This window comes from Pan troglodytes, chromosome 15 (genome assembly GCF_028858775.2).
Source record: "Pan troglodytes isolate AG18354 chromosome 15, NHGRI_mPanTro3-v2.0_pri, whole genome shotgun sequence".
Classification (NCBI taxonomy): domain Eukaryota; kingdom Metazoa; phylum Chordata; class Mammalia; order Primates; family Hominidae; genus Pan; species Pan troglodytes.
The window spans coordinates 68,246,747-68,263,217 of NC_072413.2; the positions used below are offsets into that span (position 1 = coordinate 68,246,747).

Genomic DNA, 16,471 nt, shown 5'->3' on the forward strand with positions numbered 1-16,471 from the left:
TGGGCTACCGTTGGCAGTCATTGCGTATTAGAAAGGCATATTGTGACTACCCCTCTTGCTTCCTATCGCCGCCATGTGGTAGGATTGGCAAACTGAATCCAGGCCCACTTGGGACTAAACACTTATTGGTTCACTTAATCTCTCCTTTGTGCTCATAATTGGTTAGGCCTCCTGTACCCTGTCGTGAGTCAGAGGATGGACGATCCCAAGAAATGGAATTAGGCCTGGGGAGAGGTGGAGATTCTGCTAAGTTTCTAGGCAACAGGTGCCTTGGCTACCCCTCAGGTATTTAAGGTCCAAGCTGTCTAAATCACAAAGGGAGGGGAGGACATCTACAAATCCAACCAACTGGCCGGGCACGGTGACTCAAGCCTGTAATTCCAGCACTTTGGGAGGCCGAGGCACGCGGATCACGAGGTCAGTAGATAGAGACCATCCTGGCCAACATGGTGAAACCCCGTCTCTACTAAAAATACAAAAATTAGCTGGGCGTGGCCGTGCGCGCCTGTAGTCCCGGCTACTCGGGAAGCTGAGGCAGGAGGATGGCGTGAACCCGGGAGGCCGAGCTTGTAGTGAGCCGAGATCGTGCCACTGTACTCCAGCCTGGGCGACAGAAAAGGACTGTCAAAAATGATAATAATAAATATATATATATATATATATATATATAAATAAAATCCAATCAACTGCTTCAAGGTAGAAGGAGATAAAAGTTCAAGCCCTGGAGGCTTTTAGGGTGAGGAGACATTTTCTACTGAATCCTTTTGTAGCTAGACTTTGTTCAAAGGGCAATGAAAAATGATAGTTAAAAAAAAACTTTTTGTTTATCCTGAACCTATTTTTTCTTATTTTGATCCAAGCACCGTGGCTTCTTCCACTCAGGTTTTTGCCTTGTATAAAGCTAAACCCTTTCCTGGCTTAGCAGTTGTCATATGGCATAAGCCCATCTGATAGGAGCACTGCATTCCTCCGTCCATAGTATTTTATTAAGAGAAAAACATGCACACAAAGAGAAGGTGTTTCCTTGGAACTGTGTACCATGTGAGAAACACCGACACAAACTGCAATGCTAAAGTCTGTAAAATCTGTGCAAGTAAAAATCACCTATAGAGACGCCACTGAGGGCCGGGCAGTGTCTCAAGCCTGTAATCCCAGCACTTTGGGAGGCCGAGGTGGGTGGATCACCTGAGGTCAGGAGTTTATGACCAGCCTGGCAAACATGGAGAAATCCCGTCTCTACTAAAAATACAAAAACTAGCCGGGTGTGGTGGCGCGTGCCTGTAATCCCAGCTGCTCCGGAGGCTGAGGCAGGAAAATCACTTGAACCTGGGAGGTGGAGGTTGCAGTGAGTCGGGATCGTGCCACTGCACTCCAGCCTGGGTGACAGAGCAAGACTGTGTCGCAAAAGAAGAACGAAAAAGAAGCCACTTAAAATAAGAGGTTGAGGACACTTGTGGAATAGGAAGTAGGAATATGAATAGATCAATATATAGTACATAATAAGAGATGTCATAATATTAATACTAATATTGCTAATAGTAAAATAAACATTCTTAAAGTATATTGGGCTTTGGATACTAAAATTTGATCACTGTCAGAAGACTGGTTACAGGTCAAACTAGTGGTGTTTTTCTGACTTCTCTTGAGTGGAGAAGGCTTTTCTAGGGCACAGGTCAGGTGGCTAATAACAGAGTAGGATGATTGGTGCAGGATCTGCTCAAGTGGAATGCTTAGTTTTGAATGTAAAAAGCAGAAACATCAATGATGTCAGCAAAGGCAAATTCTAGGAAGTATCAAAATATGAAAACTCAGAAAGCTACATTTGTGTTCAACTCTGGTCAATTTTTGGTTTATAATGAAAAAGACAAAGGTCAGACTCTTGAGTACAATCTAGATTCAAGTGGGGGCAAAAACAAGGAAATGGACAAAGTAATAGAGGGTCAAGGTAATTGCTTAGAACAGGAAATGCTAGAGATTCTTCTTAAAGGATCAAAGCCAGATCTATTCCTGGATAGATCAGTGTAGTTTAAAGCTCTGTGAAACAAACACCAGCTCTCTAATGGTCTTTCTAGTGTAGTTGTTTAAAAATAACAGAATAAATGATAAGAAAAAACAAAATTTGGAAAACTGGACTTCCATATTTGGCACTATGGCAGACAACATGTCCAGTTCCTAGCTCACGCAGCAAAATAATTCAAAATTCTACATGAATTTTTTTCACCCTCCCAATATTTTAATTCAATTTTAATATAAAATATTGGGAGGGTGAAAAAAATTATGTGCTATGATAAGGTAAGGGAAATTCTCGAAGACCAAAAATGGAATAAAAGCAGGAACCCAGAAAGGAAAGCGACCCTGAAGTTGGTACCTTCTCTGAGGCATCTGTCCCTCCCTGGTGAAATTGAGCTTATATTTTGATGGCTGCATGAAATGATGGGAACAGTAGGCAATGTCTCAGCTTTGCCAAGGAGGAGATGTTGTTAGGAGAGCCATAGGACAAAAACAGGGTAAATGAAAAGAAAATATAACCTACAGATGAAGATAACAAGGAAAACCACCTTTTACCTTTGATGGTGGGAGGAGAGGAGACAAATTGCCTGTGTTTCCCTACACGTATAAGCTAGACTTTGTGCCATTTAGGGGAATAAATTGATACCACTTATATGGCACCAAAAACTTTGAGCAATATCTATTTTGAAGGGATATTCAGTTGTGATATTTTCAAAGCATGGACGTAAAAACATGCAAACTCTCTCTGGAAAAATACATTTTCAACTTAGGCCTCATAAAATTCCCACTTGAGTTTTTGAATATTACAAAATACAGAAGGAAACAAAGTCCCATTGATAAGTCAACAATAAAAACAATAGCAGAATGAAACTTACAAATAATTCTGCTGCCCCTATTATCAGATAGAATATTATAAAAATATGTTTTATAATTTCAACGAGAGAGTATTGGAGGTTATTAGTAACAAACAATAACAATGGCTAGACAGTTTTTTTGAAAACCAAATAGAACTTGAATTGTACATATATAATCAATGTGTACATTTAAATAATATATAAATATATATACATTCAATATACATAGAAACAAAAAATGAAAATGTGTAATGGCAGATTATATACAACTAAAAACAAAATTAGTAAACTGACACATAGTTCTTCTTTTTTTGTTGAGACAGAGTCTCATGCTGTCGCCCAGGCTGAAGTGCATTGGCATGATCTCAGCTCACTGCAACCTCTGCCTCTCGGGTTCAAACGATTCTCATGCCTCAGCCTCCCAAGTAGCTGGGATTACAGTTGTGTGCCACCATGCCCAGCTAGTTTTTGTATTTTTAGTAGAGATGGGGTTCATCATGTTGGCCAGGCTGGTCTCAAACTCCTGACCTCAAGTGATCCACTCGCCTCGGTCTCCCAAAGTGCTGAGATTACAGGTATGAGCCACCATGCCCGGCCCTGACACATAGTTCTAAGGAAATTATACAGTATAGAGAAAAAGCAGGCAAAGAGATAAATAACGCAAGATAGGTGAAAAATCCCTAGACATTAGAGTAAGATCTATCTTACATCTAATCAAAGTTTCAGCACAGAATTGACAAAGGCAATAATCCTAGATATGAAGTCTGAAAGTTTTCCAGATTGATGAGAGACAAGATTCTACAGATTTAAGGTTTCCAAACCCCAAAATGGATAAATTAAAGATCTTCTATACCCGGACAAATTATAGTGCACTACAGAAAAGCAAAGAAAAGAAGCTCGCAGGAAAGGAAGATTAGATAAATGTTAATTTTATAGCTGAATTCTCAACAACAATGGTACTGTCAAGACAGTAAAATCATACTTTCAAAATCTGAAATGCAAGCCTAGAATTGAGTGCCTAGGAAAATAAACTCTCACTTTAAAAAAGGAAAAGGTGGTGAAATAAAACCTTTTCAGACAAACAAAAATAAACAATTTACTACCAACAGACTATCAGTGAAAGGATTCTAAAGGGTATATTTCACACACACACAAAATTAAACCCATTATGATGTAATATTGGAGAAGGAAGAAAGTAGTAAACATGGCCTGGTGCAGTGGCTCACGCCTGTAATCTCAGCACTTTGGGAGGCTGAGGTGGGTGGATCACTTGAGGTCAGGAGTTCAAGATCAGCCTGGCCAACATGGTGAAACCCTGTCTTTACTAAAAATACAAAAATTAGCTAGGCATGGTGGCAGGCACCTGTAATCCCACCTACTTGGGAGGCTGAGGCAGGAGAATTGCTTGAACCTGGTAGGCGGAGGTTGCAGTGAGCCAAGGTCGCACCACTGCACTCCAGCCTGGGTAACAGAGTGAGACTCTGTCTCAAAAAAAAAAAAAAAAGAAAATGGTAAACACCTGAATCAATCTAAATAAAGATTGGCTGTAGAAGACAATAATATTAACAATATCTAATAGGGGGGTAAAAAATTGGAAAGATAAAACTAATATCCTGAGAAACCTTTATGTAAATTAGGAGAAATCAGAATTAAAATCTTCTAATGTCCTTATATTATTGTAAAAGTGGCTAAAGATATTAACGTTGTTGCAGATGTTAACGTTACCCTTCAGTATTTATGGTTCTCTTCTCCTTTGGGGCATGCAGGGTTCTGGACCTCCTTGCCTACTTGGAAGTTAGCCTTGCCTAAAAACTAGCTTTGATCAATGAAGTATGAAAGTGTCACTTGCCAGAGAGTATTTTAAGACCTAGTTTGAGGAACCATTCTCTTTCACTGCCACATTTACCAGAGCCTGGCACTATTCCTGTTGAACCTTCATAGCCTGTAATCCGGAGTGAAATCTTGGGTGAAATCTAATTCCTTCTGAAAACTCAGAGTTATTTGTGTGACAGTATGACTTGCCTTATCCCAACAGAAACAAGCATTGGTAAGGGAAGCAGTGAAGAAATGCATATTGAAGGTGAGAAAGATGTAATGCCAAAATAACTTGGGAGTCATACTATGTATCCAATAAAGATATATGTAGCTCTAGAGAAACAGGATGGAAAAAAAACTTTACTAGTGAGTGTTAGGAACAAAAAGAGATGTAATTGGAGTTAGAGTTCCACGTGTTCCACCTCAGAATCGTGGCGGGAGGAGAAAGGCACTTCTTACATGGTGGCAGCAAGAGAAAAATGAGAAAGAAGCATTGTTGTTGGCTGCATTTGGCCATTTCCAAGTTCAGTAAGGAATTTGTTTGCAAACAGGAATAAAAGCAAATAGAATACAAACTCCATGAGCTTTCAAGAATAGAAAACTAGTTCACCACCCCAAAAAGTAAAAGGTAAATGTAAGAAAATCTTTGAGAAGCAAAGGCCGATTACAACTCAGCCTTAAGGCAGAGGTCAAGCAGTATAGACATTATACCCTTGTGAGAACCACCAGATGGATTAAGGAGGGATCTCAGGGTGAGGATGGTTTGGCTGTGTCCTCATCCAAATCTCAACTTGAATTGTATCTCCCAGAATTCCCACGTATTGTAGGAGGGACCCGGGGATAGGTAATTGAATCATGGGATCCAGTCTTTCCCGTGCTATTCTCATGATAGTAATTAAGTCTCACAAGGTCTGATGGGTTTATCAGGGGTTTCCGCTTTTGCTTCTTCCTCATTTTTCTCTTGCTGCCACCATGTAAGAAGTGCCTTTCCCCTCCTGCCATGATTCTGAGGTGGAACATGTGGAACTCTAACTCCAATTAAATCTCTTTTTGTTCCCAGTTTCAGTTATGTCTTTATCAGCAGTGTGAAAATGGACTAATACAGTAAATTGATACCAGTAGAATAGGGTATTGCTGAAAAGATACCTGAAAATGTGGAAGCAACTTTGGACCTGGGTAGCAGGCAGAGGTTGGAACAGTTTGGAGGGCTCAGAAGAAGTTAGGAAAATGTAGGAAAGTGTGGAACTCCCTAGAAACTTGTTGAATGGCTTTGCCCAAAATGCTGATAGCAATATGGACAGTAAGGTCCAGACTGAGGTGGTCTCAGATGGAGATGAGGAACTTGTTGGGAACTGGAGCAAAGGTGACTCCTGTTATGTTTTAGCAAAGAGACTGGCAGCATTTTGCCCCTGCCCTAGAGATTTATGGAACTTTGAACTTGAGAAAGGTGATTTAGGGTATCTGGCAGAAGAAATTTCTCAGCAGCAAAGCATTCAAAAGGTGACTTGGGTGCTGTTAAAGGAATTCAGTTTTATAAGGGAAGCAGAGCATAAAAGTTTGGAAAACTTGCAGCCTGACTACGCACAAGAAAAGAAAAACCCATTTTCTGGGGAGAAATTCAAGCCGGCTGCAGAAATTTGCGCAAGCAGCAACGAACCTAATGTTAATTCCCACAACCATGGGGAAAATGTCTCCAGGCCATATCAGAGACCTTCACGGCAGCCCCTCCCATCATAGACCCAGAGTCCCAGGAGGAAAAAGTGGTTTTGTGGGCCGAGCCCAGGGTCCCTGTGCTGTGTGCAGCCTAGGGACTTGGTGCCCTGTGTCCCAGCCACTCCAGCCGTGGCTGAAAGGGACCAACGTACAGCTCGGGCTGTGGCTACAGAGGACAGAAGCCCCAAGTCTTGACAGCTTCCACGTGGTGTTGAGCCTGCAGGTGCACAGAAGTCAAGAATTGAGGTTTGGGAACTTCTGCCTAGATTTCAAAAGATGTATGGAAATGCCTGGATACCCAGGCAAAAGTTTGCTGCAGGGGCAGGGCTCTTATGAAGAACCTCTGCTAGGGCAGTCTGGAAGGGAAATGTAGGATTGGAGCCTCCACACAGAGTCCCTACTGGGGCACTCTCTAGTGGAGCTGTGAGAAGAGGGCCACCGTCCTCCAGACCCCAGAATGGTAGATCCACAGACAGCTTGCACTGTGCACCTAGAAAGCTGCAGACACTCAATGTCAGCCCATGAAAGCAGCTGGGAGGAAGGCCGTACCTTGCAAAGCCACAGGAGCAGAGCTGCCCAAGACCATGGGAACCCACCCCTTGCATCAGTGTGACCTGGATGTGAGACATGGAGTCAAAGGAGGTCATTTTGGAGCTTTAAAATTTGACTGCCCCAGGCCAGGCGAGGTGGCTCACGCCTGTAATCCCAGCACTTTGGGAGGCCGAGGCAGGCAGATCATGAGGTCAGGAGATCGAGACCATCCTGGCTAACACGGTGAAACCCCATCTCTACTAAAAATACAAAAAATTAGCCGGTGTCTGTAGTCCCAGCTACTCGGGAGGCTGAAGCAGGAGAATGGCGTGAACCCGGGAGGCTGAGGTTGCAGTGAGCCGAGATCGCGCCACTGCACTCCAACCTGGGCGAAAGTGCGAGACTCCGTCTCAAAAACAAAAAAAGAACAAAACAAAATAAAATTTGACTGCCCCACTGGATTTTAAACTTGCATGGGCCCTATAATAACCCCTTTGTTTTGGCCAATTTCTCGCATTTGAAATGGTCGTATTTACCCCATACCTGTACCCCCATTGTATCTAGGAAGTAACTAGCCTGCTTTCGATTTTACAGGCTCATAGGCAGAAGGGACTTGCCTTGTCTTGGATGAGACATTGGACTGTGGACTTTTGAGTTAATGCTGAAATGAGTTAGGAAATTGGGAGACTGTTGGGAAGGCATGATTGGTTTTAAAATGTGAGGACATGAGATTTGGAGGGGGGCGGGGGCAGAATAATATGGTTTGGTTGTGTCCCCATCGAAATCTCAACTTGAATTCTATCTCCCAGAATTCCCACGTGTTGTGAGAGGGACCCATGAATCATGGGGGTCAGTCTTTCCCTTGCTATTCTTTGTGATAGTGATTAAGTCTTACAAGATCTGATGGGTTTATCAGGGGTTTCTGCCTTTGCTTCTTCCCCATTTTTGTCTTGCTGCTGGTGCATAAGAAGTACCTTTCACCTCCCACCATGATTCTGAGGCCTCCCCAGCCATGTGGAAATGTAAGTCCAATTAAACCTATTTTTGTTCCCAGTTTCAGATATGTCTTTATCAGCAGCACGAAAACGGGCTAATATACAGGGCAAAAAGCCAAAGTTAAGGGTGTGGTACCTAACAAACTGCTTCATTCAATAAAACAGCTCAGGGTAAAGAGCTAAAGTGTGTGTCTTTCCCGGTGACATCTAATAGCTGAGAAGGCTGCTTAGCCCACAAGTAGCTCTGTTTTCCTCTATTTCAGATGTGGCCAACAAGGATAATGAAAAAGGAATAACTTTTCAGAATGTAGAGTCAGGGCCACAGAGAATAATGGAAAAATAAGTCCCTCCACCCACTAGAGAGTAGATTTAATCAAGGAATATTCACATAAACTTCCCATCCCTGCAAGGATAGAGGCCTTAACAATACTCGCCAACTGGAATTTCAATTGTTATGGACCAGCGATTGTTATATCATGGAGTTTTTCTTTTCCAAGTGGAAGTGTTTTTCTGGTTATGTTGTACTTGTTTTGTCATTGTACATTGGGTGCTTGTAATGAATCCAATTTGTCTTTTTGGCCCAACAGGCTTATATCAAGAGTAACCAGGCCAAGCGAGGTGGGTCACACCTATAATCTCAACACTTTGGGAGACCAAGGTGGGAAGATTGCTTGAGCCCATGAGTTTGAGACCAGCCTGGGCAACATAGCAAGACCCCATCTCTTAAAAAAAAAAAAAAAAGTGAATTAGCCAGACATAGTGGCTCATGCATGTAGTCCCAGCTACTCCGGAGGCTGAGGTGGGAGGATCTAGGCTGCAGTGAGCCATGATCATGTCACTGCACTCCAGCCTGAGTGACAAAGTGAGACCTTGTCTCAAAAAACAAACACACACCATATCAAGATCTGATGTAGAGACTGTTGTGCATCCTCTATATTTCTCCAAAATACAGAGGAAACCTGACTCAAAGCTAAACTTTCTATCTAGATGGGACTTTTGGGTTGCCTTTTTGGAGGTGAGTGTTCTGCATGGGAGAAGGTGACTCAAAACTTTGGTGAGCAGAATGGCATCTTCTGTGGTAGACGTTACATCTTTTCACCCATATTTCAAGTTTTCTTCCCCTTCCACTCACACAAGAAGATTGAACTTCCCTGGCTCCCATGAATTTGGATGTGATCATGGAACTTTTGTTCCATGAAATTTGAGCAGAAGTGACCCAAGTCTCTTCTAGGCAGACACACTTAAGTGCCACTGCAAACTCTGTTCTCTCTTTCTGCTACTACAACTGGTGATGCTCCCACATGCTGGATCCTCCATCCGCCTATATATTACAGAGGAAAAATGGGAACTTTGTTGGTCTAAGCTACTGAGAATTTGAAATTGTGTATTCCCAGTGCATAATATAGCTTATCCTAATAAATACTGGTATACAAGTTAAAATACATAGGGAAGTAACTTAAAAGGATATAGAACATAATTCCAAATGCTTAGAGAAGAAAAGGAATTTAAAAATTTAAAGAGCAATCAAGAAGAAGGCACAATAGAAGAAAATGAATGCAGGAAGCAATATACAAAGAACAGCAAATAATATGGTAGAAATACATTTAAATATATTATCCTGACTTTATAAGGTCAGAATCATAAGTCATCTGCAAATATCAGTGACTTATGGAATCCAGGGTTTATTTCTCACATCACACGGTAGTCTTCAGTTAGCTTTAGCTATCCAATCTGGGACACAACGAAAGAGCAGCCTCAGTGTAGAATACTGCAGGTATTGTGGCAGAGAACAACTCAGCTTTTGAATGTTGATTCAAAAGCCTCTAGTCAGGCCAGGCATGGTGGCTCACGCCTGTAATCTCAGCACTTTGGGAGGCTGGGGCGTGCAGATCACCTGAGGTCAGGAGTTCGAGACCAGCTTGGCCAACATGGTGAAACCTCATCTTTACTAAAACTACAAAAATTAGCCGGGTGTGGTGGTAGGCACCTGTAATCCCAGCTACTCGGGAGGCTGAGGCAGAAGAATCCCTTCTTCTGCAGTGCAGTGAGCCAAGATCACACCACTGCACTCCAGCCTGCAGAACAGAGTGAGACTCCGTCTCAAAACAAAACAAAAAAGCCCTACTCAGAAGTGGCACATTTACTTCTACTCAGTTTTAATTGGTTAAAAAAAATCACATGGTCAAGCCTATTAATGGGTTTACATGTTAATGGAGCTGGAAATTTATACTTCAGCAGGGATATAGCAGAGAATATACTTTCAGCATGGAAGAGGCAGTCCTTGCTAGGAAGGGTCAGTGAATATTTTGATAAAAATTTCTGCCATACCAAATATAAAACATATCTTAATAGAAATTGTCTAAACTATCCAATTAGAAGTCAAAGATGTCAGACTGGATTAAAAATAATACAACTCTATGCTCTTTGTAAGTGCCTCACCTATAAAACTATAACATAGGGACATGGGAAGCATGAAAGTCAAAGCATGGGAAAAATAGATTAGGAAAATACTAAACAAAGAAATATGGTGTAGCTATGCTAATATCAGACAAAAAAATAGACTTTAAAGCAAAAAGCACTTCTAGAAATATAGATGGTCACTGTATAATGATAACAGCTTCAATCCATTAGGAAAATATAACAATTCTAAACTTCTGTACATTTAATAACAGTTCAAAATATAGAGACAAATTTACCATCACAGAGGAAGATTTTAACTAATTCCACATAAGAAATGAAAGAGACAAAAAAAAACACAAGAATGTAGAGAATCTGAGCAACACAATTAACAAGTTTAATGAAAACCGTATTCAACAGCTGCAGAATATACACTTTTCCAAAACAAAATATTTGTGGCAATGCATACAACTTAATAAATTTTTTTAATTAGTATCATACAAAATACTTATCTGACAGCCATAAAAGTAAGTTTAAAAATCAGTAACAAAACGACAAATAGAAATCTCCCCATGGGTGTTTAGAAATTTTTAAGTGTATTTGTGGGCCAAAAAATTCATAATGGAAATTAATTCTTAGAACTGAATGATGAAGAATGTTGCTAAAGTCTCCCTTTGAGCAAAATGGATCATTACATATTCTCAAGTAAGCAAAAAGGCTCAGAATTATGAACTAAGAATTCCAATTTTAGATATTAGGGAGAAATTACTGAATGAACTTTACAAAAGCAGGACTGAGATAATCAAGCATTTTATTAAGAGAGAAATTGCATATCGATTACCTGAGAAATCTGTGGGGGAATGAGGAAAACAGAAGAGGTCAAGGGAAGCAAGTCTATAGTTTCAGCTATAGCATTAGCCTGAAATGTCCAGGAGCTCCGAAATACTGAGGGATCATTCCTACCTGGTGGCAAGGGAGTGAGGCTTTTTTTGTACCTCCATATCAAGCATCAGTCAGTCATTGTTTACAGGCTGTTACAGAGATGAGTGCATAACTTCCAGACACCTCCTGGTGGTGTTGCTTCAATCTGCCAAGGGCAATCCTCCTGAGACTATTGCAGGTGTGAGCTGTTAGCAACAGAACCTGCAGCAGCTGGAGAATGGCCATGCTGAACCAATGGAAGGAAACCCAGGAGATCTGGACAGAACACCAGCGTTGTCTGCTATGCTTCATTCCTTGTATCACTCAGGTCCACTTCCCTCACACATTAGGTTCCTTTCATGCTTTTACTTCTCCAGGATTCTGGTTGATTACAATTTCTAGGAAATCTTAAAATAGAAAGTTAGTAGGGGGTTGGAATATGATCCCAGAAGATACAATCCTGAATACCATAATCCTGAATATTGAAATCCTGAAAGATCAAAATCCCTAAAGTCTAAATCCCTAATGTCTAAAATCCTGAAAATCACAAACACAGGACAGTTGCATACATGTTAAAACCAAATAGAGACATGCTATTGTCTTTATTTGGAAATTAAGTCTTGTTTAAAGATATGTCTATGGGTGCCAAATTGACAAGGATTGGACTGGTGGACTTAATTTTAGGTGTCAGTTTGAGTGGATTAAGGAATACCTAGAAACCTGGTAAAGCATTATTTTGGGTGTATCTGTGAGGGTGTTTCCAAAGGAGATAGAGTGTGAGCCTGAATGGATTAGGTGGGGAAGTGTTGGTGGACATCATCCAATAGGTGAGGGGACCAAAGAAAACAAATACTGAAGGCAAATTGGACTCTCTCTGAGACCTGGGACAGACTTTTCATCTGCTGCCTTGGACATCAGAACTCCAGGCTTGCCAGCCTTTGAGCTCCAGGACTTATACCAGCAGCCCCCTGGGCCCTGAGGTCTTCAGCCTCTGATGGAGAGTTACACCATCGGCTTGTCTGGTTCTGTGGCCTTTGGACTTGGTCTTAGCCCCACCATCAGGATCCCAAGGTCTCCAGCTTGCAGATGGCCTGTTGTGGGATTCCTCAGTCACCATAATTGCATGAGCCAATTCCTCTAATAAATCACCTTTCATATATCTACATCCAGATCCTATTGGTTCTGTCTAGAAAACCCTGACTAATGTAGATTTGGTAATGGGGAAGCTGAGTATCATTCCTTCTTACTATATTCCTTACAACACAATGGAAGAGATCTGTGAAACTGTTCCCTTGAAATAAGGCAGTGATAAGTTAAGTGTATGAGGCTACTTAATGTTGAAAGATAAAAATTTAAAAGCTAATTCTAATTGGTGCTTTGAAAGCAGAAAATCACTTAATTGCAACAACTGAGCAATAACCAGACTTTCAAATGGACAGCATATAGCTAGAAAATGTGTAGACCACAACCTCTCTCAAAATACAAGTGCAGCAAGTATTTCAACGATCATAGAAGGAGTGAAACTCTAAGTGGAACATAGAAGAAATCTTCCTTGTCAAATGATTCAATCGTGTATGACTTCTGCTCCTTCACACATAGTGCCATGCTTCCCTTCAAAAAATATCCTTTGTCAGAGAATTAAAAGAATTTAACAACCTTAATAACCTTCTAAACCAAAGACACTAACTGATACTGAGGTTCCTCCACATCTTACAAAATACATGAAATGGTGAACTACTCTTGATTAGGGATTTGACTGTCAAAGAAGATAGACTTTTTATATTTATCACTGAATCTAACAGAAAAACTAGCACGTTTTACTTTGGCTAATGGATGGTACTTCAAAAGTGTCACCATTGTTTTTTATCAACTAGATACAATTCATGACCCTGTTGGATCAGAAAATACTAAAACTTATCCGCCTACTTACATATTAATGACTGGAAAAGTGAAGTAAACACTTATTTAAAGATTTGGTGGACTTCACAGAAGAAAACGGATTTCTTTTTCCTTTTCCTTTTTTTTTTTTTTTTTTTTTTTTTGAGACAGGGTACCCCTCTGTCACCCAGGCTGGAGTGGAGTACAGTGGTGCGATCTTGGCTCACTGCAGCCTAGACCTCCTAGACTCAAGCAATCCTCCCACCTCAGCCTCCTGGGTAGCTGGGACTACAGGGGCAGGCCATCATGCCCAGCTAAATTCTTGTATTTTTTGTAGAGGATACAAAAAATTGTATCCTCTACAAAATACATTAGCCATGTTGCCCAGGCTGGTTTTGAACTCCTGGACTCAAGTGATCCACCTGTGTTGGCTTCCCAAAGTGCTGGGATTATAGGCATGAACCACTGCCCCTGAGCAGAAAATGAATTTCAATTTAATCTCCAAACTATAATGGCAGATTTGGAATTAAGTGCAATCAAATCTTCTAAAAGTGAATTTCAAGGTGTTACCAATAAAGTTTGTTTTTTTCATTCAGCCCAAAGCATTTGGCAGAAAATTCAGATGAGTGGATTGGCCATGTGATACTGCTAGATGAAAACTTCAGTTAAAAATGTGTCATTTGGGCCAGGTGCAGTGACTCATGTCTGTAATCCCAACAATTTGAGAGGTCAAGGCGGAAGGAATGCTTGAGCCCAGGAGTTTGAGATCAGCCTGGGCAACATGGCTAGAACCCCATCTCTACAAAAAAATACAAGTTAGCCAGGCATGGTGATGTGTGCCTGTAATCCCAGCTACTCGAGGCTGAGGTAGGAGGATCAATGGAGCCCAGGAGGTCAAGGCTTCAGTGGGCCGTGATGGAGCCACAGCACTCCAGCCTGCGTGACAGAGCAAGAACCTGTCTCAAAAGAAAAAAAAAATATGTCATTTGCCTGCATTGGCCTTCCTTCCAGCCAATGACATACCAGAAGCTTTAATAAGTTAAATTGGAATTGACCTGAAGAATATAGTGAAGTTATTGACTGGTTCAAAAATAATTATTATGAGCGTGGTAGGATAAGAAGACACTTTATGCAAGGGTGTTGCTATTCGATCACAAGTGTTGTTTCTGCCAGATTTGTAGTCTGTATACAAGTGCATGGGAAATGGATTTCTGAGTGCCTAAAACAACATGGAAGCATGGCATGGAAGATGGGAAGTTTCAAAGGGAATGCTTATGTTCATGTATATTGAAACACAAAGAGAATTTCAAAAAGAGCAGCACCACATAGAAAATGTGAGTGTATTTTCTGAGGAGAGCCATGCCCTAACAGAAAAAAAACAGCTATTTATTGTGATGCAAGACTTCAAAACATAATGATCATGGAAGTTGGCCAGCTCTTATGAACTACCTCTGTGCAATTACCCATAATCTATTCCTGTAATACACTGTTTCATTTGTCTAATTTTCCTTTTAGTTTTTTTTTTTTTAGTTTTTTCCCTGCTATTTTAAATTGTCATCATTATTTTAAAAAATTTACTATGATGGCGAGGCACAGTGGCTCACGCCTGTAATCCCAGCACTTTGGGAGGCCAAGGCGGGTAGATCACCTGAGGTCAGCAGTTCAAGACCAACCTGACCAATGTGGCAAAACCCCATCTCTACTAAAAATGCAAAAATTAGCCAGACATGGTGGCGGGCTTCTGTAATCCCAGCTACTAGGGAGGCTGAGACATGAGAATGGCTTGAACCCAGGAGGTGGAGGTTGCAGTGAGCCGAGATCACGCCACTGCACTCCAGCCTGGGCCACAGAGCGAGACTCTGTCTCAAAAAATAAATAAAGTTTGCCATGCTGTTATATCTTCGCATCATTTCCAATACTGGAGGTATAAATTGTGTAAAGACTTTTAGAGTTCTAATTTATTTTATGAAGTTTTTGCAAATTTGACTCCACAAAGATGCATTATCACAATGTTGACTTTGTGTGCAAACATTGTGCGTGTACATAAAAACATTGAAAGCTCCACAATAAATGAGATGCCCTTTTTGCCCATCTACATTTGTGAAAGATAAAATTTCTTGAGATCTTGGCTCTTTGGGGTCTCGTCAAAAGACTTAGGTTGTCCATCACGATATTTCATATTACTGCAGTTATATAAGCTATTTCTTTACCTAGGTTATATGTTGTGACTGTCATTAGTGTACCCATCATTAGGTAACCTGAGTGTTTTTACTTGCAAAAATGTTATTTATGGCTTATTTTATTGTATAAAGTGGCTAATGAAGTATTCTCTCATGTTTTCATGTTTCATGTTTCTCAAATCCTTTTTTAAAAATATAAATAAATATACTTTAAGGAATTTTTTATTATTTTTTCCAGAATTGTATTTTTAGGATTTTGATCTTTCAAGGTTGTGACTTTGGGGATTTGGGACTTATAGGAGTTTTTCTTTTTGGGATTTCAATATTCAGGATTGTATCTTTTAGGACTATGATGGGTTCCTAGTTAGTGTGATGAAGCTTATAGCTTCCACTGCTGCAGTTGGTCCTGAGATCAGAACTGATACTGTTTCCTTTCTTTACTGCCCATTCTCTTTCTCTCTCACCCTTAGCTGGCACTTCTGCTGGTCTAGGTGTCTTGCCTGGTGGTGTCTCTTGAGGGGGATGAGATTTTGGTTACCATGAACTTATCTGACCGTAGTTGCTCTACTTGCCAACTTACAGTTAAAATAGGGGTTGGCATTACCAAGAGATACCCCAAGTGGCTCATGTGAGTGCTTAATATACTCTTCCCTGCCACCATTATGTAGCATAATAATTATCATGAATCCTCATGGTTATCGAAGACAACTACCCCTTCAAGTACGGTAACTCGTGTCTTGCTGGTGTGCTGGCACAATGGACCTAAAATGGTTAGTGGCAGCCATGGCTTTAAGATTAGTGGAACCATTAATATCCCCCTTCTACAAACCAGCACTTCTAGTTCTTAAACTAAAGAGCTAGAGTTTCAAAATTGAAAGCAAAACTTTCCCAAGTGGGTTGCTGGCACAGGGCCATCCTACCTCCCAACCCTTGGCTCTGAGACTCCATATTTTATTGAGAAGAAGAGTTACATAAGGACCACTGGTTTAATGCAAGAATGGCAAACTTTTTCTGCAAAGGGTGAGACAGTAAATATTTTAATCTTTGTACAGCATATGGTCTGTGTCACAGCTACTCACCTATGCTGATGTAGCATAAAAGGAACCATAGATAATATATAAATGATGACTGGTAACTGTGTTCGATAAAATTCTGTTGATAAAAACTGCATCAAGCC

General features: G+C 40.8%; 1 long non-coding RNA gene across 6 annotated transcripts in view; it reads left to right on the top strand.

The window, feature by feature from the left end:
• The window catches only part of LOC104002090 (uncharacterized), an 87,853-nt gene that overhangs the window by 2,062 nt on the left and 69,320 nt on the right, over positions 1 to 16,471 (top strand). For 3 of the 6 annotated variants that reach the window (XR_010151188.1, XR_010151189.1, XR_010151187.1), the window contains exon 1: positions 73 to 417. The exons of 1 other annotated variant lie outside the window; for it this stretch is intronic. This is a non-coding gene — a long non-coding RNA (uncharacterized LOC104002090). Of the gene's footprint in view, positions 1 to 72; positions 418 to 4,899; positions 4,945 to 7,891; positions 7,946 to 16,471 lie in introns of those variants that run through there. 2 more of the 6 variants (XR_010151191.1, XR_010151192.1) reach the window with 2 other exon arrangements.